Raw genomic sequence first — 12,392 nt, forward strand, 5'->3', positions numbered from 1 at the left:
AAAGATGTAGCACTGAGTTCTCTCCTGATAACAGGTGAGTAAATCGGAATTCCTAGTTCGGCTTATTTTAGAGGAATATTTGTAAGTTCAAAAAATCCACACTTAGAAACTTTTCTGCTGAAAACCACACAATGGATTCCTATGGAAGGAAATACAAGTTACTGGTAAGTACGCTTCGAATTACTTTTCAGGGTCAGTGCTGGGCTAAAAGATGCAGCACTTGGTTGTTTCCTGATAACAGATGAGTAAATCGGAATTCGTAGTTCGGCTGATTTTAGAGGAATATTTGTAAGTTCCAAAACTCCACACTTAGATACTTTTCTACTGAAAACCACACAGTGGATTCCTATGGAAGGAAATACAAGTTACTGGTAAGTATGCTTAGAATTACTTTACAGGGTCAGTGCTGGGCTAAAAGATGCAGCACTGGGTTGTCTCCTGATAACAGGTGTGTAAATTGGAATTCGTATTTCGGCTGATTTTAGAGGAATATTTGTAAGTTTCAAAACTCCACACGTAGAAGAATTTCCAAGTGAAACCAGTCAATGTTAGCCTATGGAAGGAAATTCAAGTTACTGTTAAGAACGGTTAGAATTACTTTATAGGATCAGTACTGGCCTTAAAGATTCAGCAGTGGGTTCTCCCCTGATAACAGGTGAGTACATTGTAATTCGTAGTTCGTCTGATTTTAGAGGAATATTTGTAAATTCCAAAACTCCACACTTAGAAGAATTTCCAAGTGAAACCAGTCAATGTTAGCCTATGGAAGGAAATTCAAGTTACTGGTAAGTACGGTTAGAATTACTTTTCAGGATCAGTACTGGCCTTAAAGATTCAGCACTGAGGTCTCTCCTGATAACAGGTGAGTAAATCGAAATTCGTAGTTCGGCTGATTTTAGAGGAATATTTGTAAGTTCCAAAACTCCACACTTTGATACTTTTCTGCTGAAAACCACAGAATGGATTCCTATGGAAGGAAATACAAGTTACTGGTAAGTACGCTTAGAATTACTTTTCAGGGTCAGTGCTGGGCTAAAAGATGCAGCACTGGGGTCTCTCCTGATAACAGGTGTGTAAATCGGAATTCGTAGTTTGGCTGATTTTAGAGGAATATTTGTAAGTTCCAAAACTCCACACTTAGATCCTTTTCTGCTGAAAACCACACAATGGATTCCTATGGAAGGAAATACAAGTTACTGGTAAGTACGCTTAGAATTACCTTTCAGGGTCTGTGCTGGGCTAAAAGATGCAGCACTGGGTTCTCTCCTGATAACAGGTGAGTAAAACGGAATTCGTAGTTCGGCTGATTTTAGAGGAATATTTGTAATTTCCAAAACTCCACACTTTGAAACTTTTCTGCTGAAAACCACAGAATGGATTCCTATGGAAGGAAATACAAGTTACTGGTAAGTACGCTTAGAATTACTTTTCAGGGTCAGTGCTGGGCTAAAAGATGCAGCACTGGGGTCTCTCCTGATAACAGGTGATTACATTTGGAATTCGTAGTTTGGCTGATTTTAGAGGAATATTTGTAAGTTCCAAAACTCCACACTTAGATACTTTTCTGCTGAAAACCACACAATGGATTCCTATGGAAGGAAATACAAGTTACTGGTAAGTATGCTTCGAATTACTTTTCAGGGTCAGTGCTGGGCTAAAAGATGCAGCACTGGGTTCTCTCCTGATAACAGGTGAGTAAATCGGAATTCGTAGTTCGGCTGATTTTAGAGGAATATTTGTAAGTTCCAAAACTCCACACTTAGAAACTTTTCTGCTGAAAACCACACAATGGATTCCTATGGAAGGAAATACAAGTTACTGGCAAGTACGCTTAGAATTACTTTTCAGGGTCAGTGCTGGGCTAAAAGATGCAGCACTGAGTTCTCTCCTGATAACATGTGAGTAAATCGGAATTCGTAGTTCGGTGATTTTAGAGGAATATTTTAAAGTTCCAAAACTCCACACTTAGAAGAATTTCCAAGTGAAACCAGTCAATGTTAGCCTATGGCAGGAAATACAAATTACTGGTAAGTACGCTTAGAATTACTTTTCAGGGTCAGTGCTGGGCTAAAAGATGCAGCACTGGGTTCTCTCCTGATAACAGGAGAGTAAATCGGAATTCGTAATTCGGCTGATTTTAGAGGAATATATATAAGTTCCAAAACTCCACACTTAGAAACTTTTCTGCTGAAAACCACACAATGGATTGCTATGGAAGGATATACAAGTTACTGGTAAATACGCTTAGAATTACTTTTCAGGGTCAGTGCTGGGCTAAAAGATGCAGCACTGGGGTCTCTCCTGATAACAGGTGAGTAAATCGGAATTCGTAGTTTGGCTGATTTTAGAGCAATATTTGTAACTTCCAAAACTCCACACTTAGATACTTTTCTGATGAAAACCACACAATGGATTCCTATGGAAGGAAATACAAGTTACTGGTAAGTACGCTTCGAATTACTTTTCAGGGTCAGTGCTGGGCTAAAAGATGCAGCACTTGGTTGTTTCCTGATAACAGGTGAGTAAATCGGAATTCGTAGTTCGGCTGATTTTAGAGGAATATTTGTAAGTTCCAAAACTCCACACTTAGAAACTTATCTGCTGATAACCACACAATGGATTCCTATGGAAGGAAATACAAGTTACTGGCAAGTACGCTTAGAATTACTTTTCAGGGTCAGTGCTGGGCTAAAGGATGCAGCACTGAGTTCTCTCCTGATAACATGTGAGTAAATCGGAAATTCTTATTTCGGTGATTTTAGAGGAATATTTTAAAGTTCCAAAACTCCACACTCAGAAGAATTTCCAAGGGAAACCAGTCAATGTTAGCCTATGGAAGGAAATACAAGTTACTGGTAAGTACGGTTAGAATTACATTTCAAGATCAGTACTGGCCTTAAAGATTCAGCACTGAGGTCTCTCCTGATAACAGGTGAGTAAATCGGAATTCGTAGTTCGGCTGGTTTTAGAGGAATATTTTAAAGTTCCAAAACTCCACACTTAGAAGAATTTCCAAGTGAAACCAGTCAATCTTAGCCTATGGAAGGAAATTCAAGTTACTGGCAAGTACGGTTAGAATTACTTTTCAGGATCAGTACTGGCCTTAAAGATTCAGCACTGGGTTCTCCCCTGATAACAGGTGAGTAAATCGGAATTCGTAGTTCGGCTGATTTTAGAGGAATATTTGTAAGCTCCTAAACATCACACTTAAAAACTTTACTGCTGAAAACCACAGAATGGATTCCTATGGAAGGAAACACAAGCTACTGGTAAGTACGCTTAGAATTACTTTTCAGGGTCAGTGCTGGGCTAAAAGATGCAGCACTGGGTTCTCATCTGATAACAGGTGAGTAAATTGGAATTCGTCGTTCCCGCTGATTTTAGAGGAATATTTGTAAGTTCCAAAACTCCACACTTAGATACTTGTCTGCTGAAAACCACACAATGGATTCCTATGGAAGGAAATACAAGTTACTGGTAAGTACGCTTAGAATTACGTTTCAGGGTCAGTACTGGGCTAAAAGATGTAGCACTGAGTTCTCTCCTGATAACAGGTGAGTAAATCGGAATTCCTAGTTCGGCTTATTTTAGAGGAATATTTGTAAGTTCAAAAAATCCACACTTAGAAACTTTTCTGCTGAAAACCACACAATGGATTCCTATGGAAGGAAATACAAGTTACTGGTAAGTACGCTTCAAATTACTTTTCAGGGTCAGTGCTGGGCTAAAAGATGCAGCACTTGGTTGTTTCCTGATAACAGATGAGTAAATCGGAATTCGTAGTTCGGCTGATTTTAGAGGAATATTTGTAAGTTCCAAAACTCCACACTTAGATACTTTTCTACTGAAAACCACACAGTGGATTCCTATGGAAGGAAATACAAGTTACTGGTAAGTATGCTTAGAATTACTTTACAGGGTCAGTGCTGGGCTAAAAGATGCAGCACTGGGTTGTCTCCTGATAACAGGTGTGTAAATTGGAATTCGTATTTCGGCTGATTTTAGAGGAATATTTGTAAGTTTCAAAACTCCACACGTAGAAGAATTTCCAAGTGAAACCAGTCAATGTTAGCCTATGGAAGGAAATTCAAGTTACTGTTAAGAACGGTTAGAATTACTTTATAGGATCAGTACTGGCCTTAAAGATTCAGCAGTGGGTTCTCCCCTGATAACAGGTGAGTACATTGTAATTCGTAGTTCGTCTGATTTTAGAGGAATATTTGTAAATTCCAAAACTCCACACTTAGAAGAATTTCCAAGTGAAACCAGTCAATGTTAGCCTATGGAAGGAAATTCAAGTTACTGGTAAGTACGGTTAGAATTACTTTTCAGGATCAGTACTGGCCTTAAAGATTCAGCACTGAGGTCTCTCCTGATAACAGGTGAGTAAATCGAAATTCGTAGTTCGGCTGATTTTAGAGGAATATTTGTAAGTTCCAAAACTCCACACTTTGATACTTTTCTGCTGAAAACCACAGAATGGATTCCTATGGAAGGAAATACAAGTTACTGGTAAGTACGCTTAGAATTACTTTTCAGGGTCAGTGCTGGGCTAAAAGATGCAGCACTGGGGTCTCTCCTGATAACAGGTGTGTAAATCGGAATTCGTAGTTTGGCTGATTTTAGAGGAATATTTGTAAGTTCCAAAACTCCACACTTAGATCCTTTTCTGCTGAAAACCACACAATGGATTCCTATGGAAGGAAATACAAGTTACTGGTAAGTACGCTTAGAATTACCTTTCAGGGTCTGTGCTGGGCTAAAAGATGCAGCACTGGGTTCTCTCCTGATAACAGGTGAGTAAAACGGAATTCGTAGTTCGGCTGATTTTAGAGGAATATTTGTAATTTCCAAAACTCCACACTTTGAAACTTTTCTGCTGAAAACCACAGAATGGATTCCTATGGAAGGAAATACAAGTTACTGGTAAGTACGCTTAGAATTACTTTTCAGGGTCAGTGCTGGGCTAAAAGATGCAGCACTGGGGTCTCTCCTGATAACAGGTGATTACATTTGGAATTCGTAGTTTGGCTGATTTTAGAGGAATATTTGTAAGTTCCAAAACTCCACACTTAGATACTTTTCTGCTGAAAACCACACAATGGATTCCTATGGAAGGAAATACAAGTTACTGGTAAGTATGCTTCGAATTACTTTTCAGGGTCAGTGCTGGGCTAAAAGATGCAGCACTGGGTTCTCTCCTGATAACAGGTGAGTAAATCGGAATTCGTAGTTCGGCTGATTTTAGAGGAATATTTGTAAGTTCCAAAACTCCACACTTAGAAACTTTTCTGCTGAAAACCACACAATGGATTCCTATGGAAGGAAATACAAGTTACTGGCAAGTACGCTTAGAATTACTTTTCAGGGTCAGTGCTGGGCTAAAAGATGCAGCACTGAGTTCTCTCCTGATAACATGTGAGTAAATCGGAATTCGTAGTTCGGTGATTTTAGAGGAATATTTTAAAGTTCCAAAACTCCACACTTAGAAGAATTTCCAAGTGAAACCAGTCAATGTTAACCTATGGCAGGAAATACAAGTTACTGGTAAGTACGCTTAGAATTACTTTTCAGGGTCAGTGCTGGGCTAAAAGATGCAGCACTGGGTTCTCTCCTGATAACAGGAGAGTAAATCGGAATTCGTAATTCGGCTGATTTTAGAGGAATATATATAAGTTCCAAAACTCCACACTTAGAAACTTTTCTGCTGAAAACCACACAATGGATTGCTATGGAAGGAAATACAAGTTACTGGTAAATACGCTTAGAATTACTTTTCAGGGTCAGTGCTGGGCTAAAAGATGCAGCACTGGGGTCTCTCCTGATAACAGGTGAGTAAATCGGAATTCGTAGTTTGGCTGATTTTAGAGCAATATTTGTAACTTCCAAAACTCCACACTTAGATACTTTTCTGCTGAAAACCACACAATGGATTCCTATGGAAGGAAATACAAGTTACTGGTAAGTACGCTTCGAATTACTTTTCAGGGTCAGTGCTGGGCTAAAAGATGCAGCACTTGGTTGTTTCCTGATAACAGGTGAGTAAATCGGAATTCGTAGTTCGGCTGATTTTAGAGGAATATTTGTAAGTTCCAAAACTCCACACTTAGAAACTTATCTGCTGATAACCACACAATGGATTCCTATGGAAGGAAATACAAGTTACTGGCAAGTACGCTTAGAATTACTTTTCAGGGTCAGTGCTGGGCTAAAGGATGCAGCACTGAGTTCTCTCCTGATAACATGTGAGTAAATCGGAAATTCTTATTTCGGTGATTTTAGAGGAATATTTTAAAGTTCCAAAACTCCACACTCAGAAGAATTTCCAAGGGAAACCAGTCAATGTTAGCCTATGGAAGGAAATACAAGTTACTGGTAAGTACGGTTAGAATTACATTTCAAGATCAGTACTGGCCTTAAAGATTCAGCACTGAGGTCTCTCCTGATAACAGGTGAGTAAATCGGAATTCGTAGTTCGGCTGGTTTTAGAGGAATATTTTAAAGTTCCAAAACTCCACACTTAGAAGAATTTCCAAGTGAAACCAGTCAATGTTAGCCTATGGAAGGAAATTCAAGTTACTGGCAAGTACGGTTAGAATTACTTTTCAGGATCAGTACTGGCCTCAAAGATTCAGCACTGGGTTCTCCCCTGATAACAGGTGAGTAAATCGGAATTCGTAGTTCGGCTGATTTTAGAGGAATATTTGTAAGCTCCTAAACATCACACTTAAAAACTTTACTGCTGAAAACCACAGAATGGATTCCTATGGAAGGAAACACAAGCTACTGGTAAGTACGCTTAGAATTACTTTTCAGGGTCAGTGCTGGGCTAAAAGATGCAGCACTGGGTTCTCTCCTGATAACAGGTGAGTAAATTGGAATTCGTCGTTCCCGCTGATTTTAGAGGAATATTTGTAAGTTCCAAAACACCACACTTAGAAACTTTTCTGCTGAAAACCACATAATGGATTCCTATGGAAGGAAATACAAGTTACTGGTAAGTATGCTTAGAATTACTTTTCAGGGTCAGTGCCGGGCTAAAAGATGCAGCACTGGGGTCTCTCCTGATAACAGGTGAGTAAATCGGAATTCGTAGTTCAGCTGATTTTAGAGGAATATTTGTAAGTTCCAAAACTCCACACTTAGATACTTTTCTGCTGAAAACCACACAATGGATTCCTATGGAAGGAAATACAAGTTACTGGTAAGTACGCTTCGAATTACTTTTCAGGGTCAGTGCTGGGCTAAAAGATGCAGCACTTGGTTGTCTCCTTATAACATGTGAGTAAATCGGAATTCGTAGTTCGGTGATTTTAGAGGAATATTTTAAAGTTCCAAAACTCCACACTTAGAAGAATTTCCAAGTGAAACCACTCAATGTTAGCCTATGGAAGGAAATTCAAGTTGCTGGTAAGAATGGTTAGAATTACTTTATAGAATCAGTACTGGCCTTAAAGATTCAGCAGTGGGTTCTCCCCTGATAACAGGTGAGTACATTGGAATTCGTAGTTCGTCTGATTTTAGAGGAATATTTGTAAATTCCAAAACTCCACACTTAGAATAATTTCCAAGTGAAACCAGTCAATGTTAGCCTATGGAAGGAAATTCAAGTTACTGGTAAGTACGGTTAGAATTACTTTTCAGGATCAGTACTGGCCTTAAAGATTCAGCACTGAGGTCTCTCCTGATAACAGGTGAGTAAATCGAAATTCGTAGTTCGGCTGATTTTAGAGGAATATTTGTAAGTTCCAAAACTCCACACTTTGATACTTTTCAGCTGAAAACCACAGAATGGATTCCTATGGAAGGAAATACAAGTTACTGGTAAGTACGCTTAGAATTACTTTTCAGGGTCAGTACTGGGCTAAAAGATGTAGCACTGGGATCTCTCCTGATAACAGGTGAGTAAATCGGAATTCGTAGTTTGGCTGATTTTAGAGGAATATTTGTAAGTTCCAAAACTCCACACTTTGATACTTTTCAGCTGAAAACCACACAATGGATTCCTATGGAAGGAAATACAAGTTACTGGTAAGTACGCTTAAAATTAATTTTCAGGGTCAGTGCTGGGCTAAAAGATGCAGCACTGAGTTCTCTCCTGATAACAGGTGAGTAAATCGGAATTCCTAGTTCGGCTTATTTTAGAGGAATATTTGTAAGTTCAAAAAATCCACACTTAGAAACTTTTCTGCTGAAAACCACACAATGGATTCCTATGGAAGGAAATACAAGTTACTGGTAAGTACGCTTCGAATTACTTTTCAGGGTCAGTGCTGGGCTAAAAGATGCAGCACTGGGTTCTCTCCTGATAACAGGTGGGTAAATCGGAATTCGTAGTTCGGCTGATTTTAGAGGAATATTAGTAAGTTCCAAAACTCCACACTTAGAAACTTTTCTGTAGAAAACCACTCCATGGATTCCTATGGAAGGAAATACAAGTTACTGGTAAGTACGCTTAGAATTACCTTTCAGGGTCAGTGCTGGGCTAAAAGATGCAGCACTGGGTTCTCTCCTGATAACAGGTGAGTAAAACGGAATTCGTAGTTCGGCTGATTTTAGAGGAATATTTGTATGTTCCAAAACTCCACACTTAGAAACTTTTCTGCTGAAAACCACAGAATGGATTCCTATGGAAGGAAATACAAGTTACTGGTAAGTACGCTTAGAATTAATTTTCAGGGTCAGTGCTGGGCTAAAAGATGCAGCACTGGGGTCTCTCCTGATAACAGGTGAGTAAATCGGAATTCGTAGTTTGGCTGATTTTAGAGGAATATTTGTAAGTTCCAAAACTCCACACTTAGATACTTGTCTGCTGAAAACCACACAATGGATTCCTATGGAAGGAAAGACAAGTTACTGGTAAGTACGCTTCGAATTACTTTTCAGGGTCAGTGCTGGGCTAAAAGATGCAGCACTTGGTTGTTTCCTGATAACAGGTGAGTAAATCGGAATTCGTAGTTTTGCTGATTTTAGAGGAATATTTGTACGTTCCAAAACTCCACACTTAGAAACTTTTCTGCTGATAACCACACAATGGATTCCTATGGAAGGAAATACAAGTTACTGGCAAGTACGCTTAGAAATACTTTTCAGGTCAGTGCTGGGCTAAAAGATGCAGCACTGAGTTCTCTGCTGATAACATGTGAGTAAATCGGAAATTCGTAGTTCGGTGATTTTAGAGGAATATTTTAAAGTTCCAAAACTCCACACTTAGAAGAATTTCCAAGTGAAACCAGTCAATGTAAGCCTATGGCAGGAAATACAAGTTACTTGTAAGTACGCTTAGAATTACTTTTCAGGGTCAGTGCTGGGCTAAAAGATGCAGCACTGGGTTCTCTCCTGATAACAGGTGAGTAAATCGGAATTCGTAGTTCGGCTGATTTTAGAGGAATATTTGTAAGTTCCAAAACTCCACACTTAGATACTTTTCTGCTGAAAACCACACAATGGATTCCTATGGAAGGAAATACAAGTTAGTGTTAAGTACGCTTCGAATTACTTTTCAGGGTCAGTGCTGGGCTAAAAAATGCAGCACTTGGTTGTCTCCTGAGAACATGTGAGTAAATCGGAATTCGTAGTTCGGTGATTTTAGAGGAATATTTTAAAGTTCCAAAACTCCACACTTAGAAGAATTTCCAAGTGAAACCAGTCAATGTTAGCCTATGGAAGGAAATACAAGTTACTGGTAAGTATGCTTAGAATGACTTTTCAGGGTCAGTGCTGGGCTAAAAGATGCAGCACTGGGTTCTCTCCTGATAACAGGTGAGTAAATCGGAATTCGTAGTTCGGCTGATTTTAGAGGAATATTTGTAAGTTCCAAAACTCCACACTTAGAAACTTTTCTGCTGAAAACCACACAATGGATTCCTATGGAAGGAAATACAAGTTACTGGCAAGTACGCTTAGAATTACTTTTCAGGGTCAGTGCTGGGCTAAAAGATGCAGCACTGAGTTCTCTCCTGATAACATGTGAGTAAATCGGAATTCGTAGTTCGGTGATTTTAGAGGAATATTTTAAAGTTCCAAAACTCCACACTTAGAAGAATTTCCAAGTGAAACCAGTCAATGTTAGCCTATGGCAGGAAATACAAGTTACTGGTAAGTACGCTTAGAATTACTTTTCAGGGTCAGTGCTGGGCTAAAAGATGCAGCACTGGGTTCTCTCCTGATAACAGGAGAGTAAATCGGAATTCGTAATTCGGCTGATTTTAGAGGAATATATATAAGTTCCAAAACTCCACACTTAGAAACTTTTCTGCTGAAAACCACACAATGGATTGCTATGGAAGGAAATACAAGTTACTGGTAAATACGCTTAGAATTACTTTTCAGGGTCAGTGCTGGGCTAAAAGATGCAGCACTGGGGTCTCTCCTGATAACAGGTGAGTAAATCGGAATTCGTAGTTTGGCTGATTTTAGAGCAATATTTGTAACTTCCAAAACTCCACACTTAGATACTTTTCTGCTGAAAACCACACAATGGATTCCTATGGAAGGAAATACAAGTTACTGGTAAGTACGCTTCGAATTACTTTTCAGGGTCAGTGCTGGGCTAAAAGATGCAGCACTTGGTTGTTTCCTGATAACAGGTGAGTAAATCGGAATTCGTAGTTCGGCTGATTTTAGAGGAATATTTGTAAGTTCCAAAACTCCACACTTAGAAACTTATCTGCTGATAACCACACAATGGATTCCTATGGAAGGAAATACAAGTTACTGGCAAGTACGCTTAGAATTACTTTTCAGGGTCAGTGCTGGGCTAAAGGATGCAGCACTGAGTTCTCTCCTGATAACATGTGAGTAAATCGGAAATTCTTATTTCGGTGATTTTAGAGGAATATTTTAAAGTTCCAAAACTCCACACTCAGAAGAATTTCCAAGGGAAACCAGTCAATGTTAGCCTATGGAAGGAAATACAAGTTACTGGTAAGTACGGTTAGAATTACATTTCAAGATCAGTACTGGCCTTAAAGATTCAGCACTGAGGTCTCTCCTGATAACAGGTGAGTAAATCGGAATTCGTAGTTCGGCTGATTTTAGAGGAATATTTTAAAGTTCCAAAACTCCACACTTAGAAGAATTTCCAAGTGAAACCAGTCAATGTTAGCCTATGGAAGGAAATTCAAGTTACTGGCAAGTACGGTTAGAATTACTTTTCAGGATCAGTACTGGCCTTAAAGATTCAGCACTGGGTTCTCCCTTGATAACAGGTGAGTAAATCGGAATTCGTAGTTCGGCTGATTTTAGAGGAATATTTGTAAGCTCCTAAACATCACACTTAAAAACTTTACTGCTGAAAACCACAGAATGGATTCCTATGGAAGGAAACACAAGCTACTGGTAAGTACGCTTAGAATTACTTTTCAGGGTCAGTGCTGGGCTAAAAGATGCAGCACTGGGTTCTCTCCTGATAACAGGTGAGTAAATTGGAATTCGTCGTTCCCGCGGATTTTAGAGGAATATTTGTAAGTTCCAAAACTCCACACTTAGATACTTTTCTGCTGAAAACCACACAATGGATTCCTATGGAAGGAAATACAAGTTACTTGTAAGTACGCTTAGAATTACTTTTCAGGGTCAGTGCTGGGCTAAAAGATGCAGCACTGGGTTCTCTCCTGATAACAGGTGAGTAAATCGGAATTCGTAGTTCGGCTGATTTTAGAGGAATTTTTGTAAGTTCCAAAACTCCACACTTAGATACTTTTCTGCTGAAAACCACACAATGGATTCCTATGGAAGGAAATACAAGTTAGTGGTAAGTACGCTCCGAATTACTTTTCAGGGTCAGTGCTGGGCTAAAAAATGCAGCACTTGGTTGTCTCCTGAGAACATGTGAGTAAATCGGAATTCGTAGTTCGGTGATTTTAGAGGAATATTTTAAAGTTCCAAAACTCCACACTTAGAAGAATTTCCAAGTGAAACCACTCAATGTTAGCCTATGGAAGGAAATTCAAGTTGCTGGTAAGAATGGTTAGAATTACTTTATAGAATCAGTACTGGCCTTAAAGATTCAGCAGTGGGTTCTCCCCTGATAACAGGTGAGTACATTGGAATTCGTAGTTCGTCTGATTTTAGAGGAATATTTGTAAATTCCAAAACTCCACACTTAGAAGAATTTCCAAGTGAAACCAGTCAATGTTAGCCTATGGAAGGAAATTCAAGTTACTGGTATGTACGGTTAGAATTACTTTTCAGGATCAGTACTGGCCTTAAAGATTCAGCACTGAGGTCTCTCCTGATAACAGGTGAGTAAATCGAAATTCGTAGTTCGGCTGATTTTAGAGGAATATTTGTAAGTTCCAAAACTCCACACTTTGATACTTTTCAGCTGAAAACCACAGAATGGATTCCTATGGAAGGAAATACAAGTTACTGGTAAGTACGCTTAGAAT

This window comes from Triturus cristatus, chromosome 1_1, assembly GCF_964204655.1.
Source record: "Triturus cristatus chromosome 1_1, aTriCri1.1, whole genome shotgun sequence".
Taxonomy (NCBI): Eukaryota; Metazoa; Chordata; class Amphibia; order Caudata; family Salamandridae; genus Triturus; species Triturus cristatus.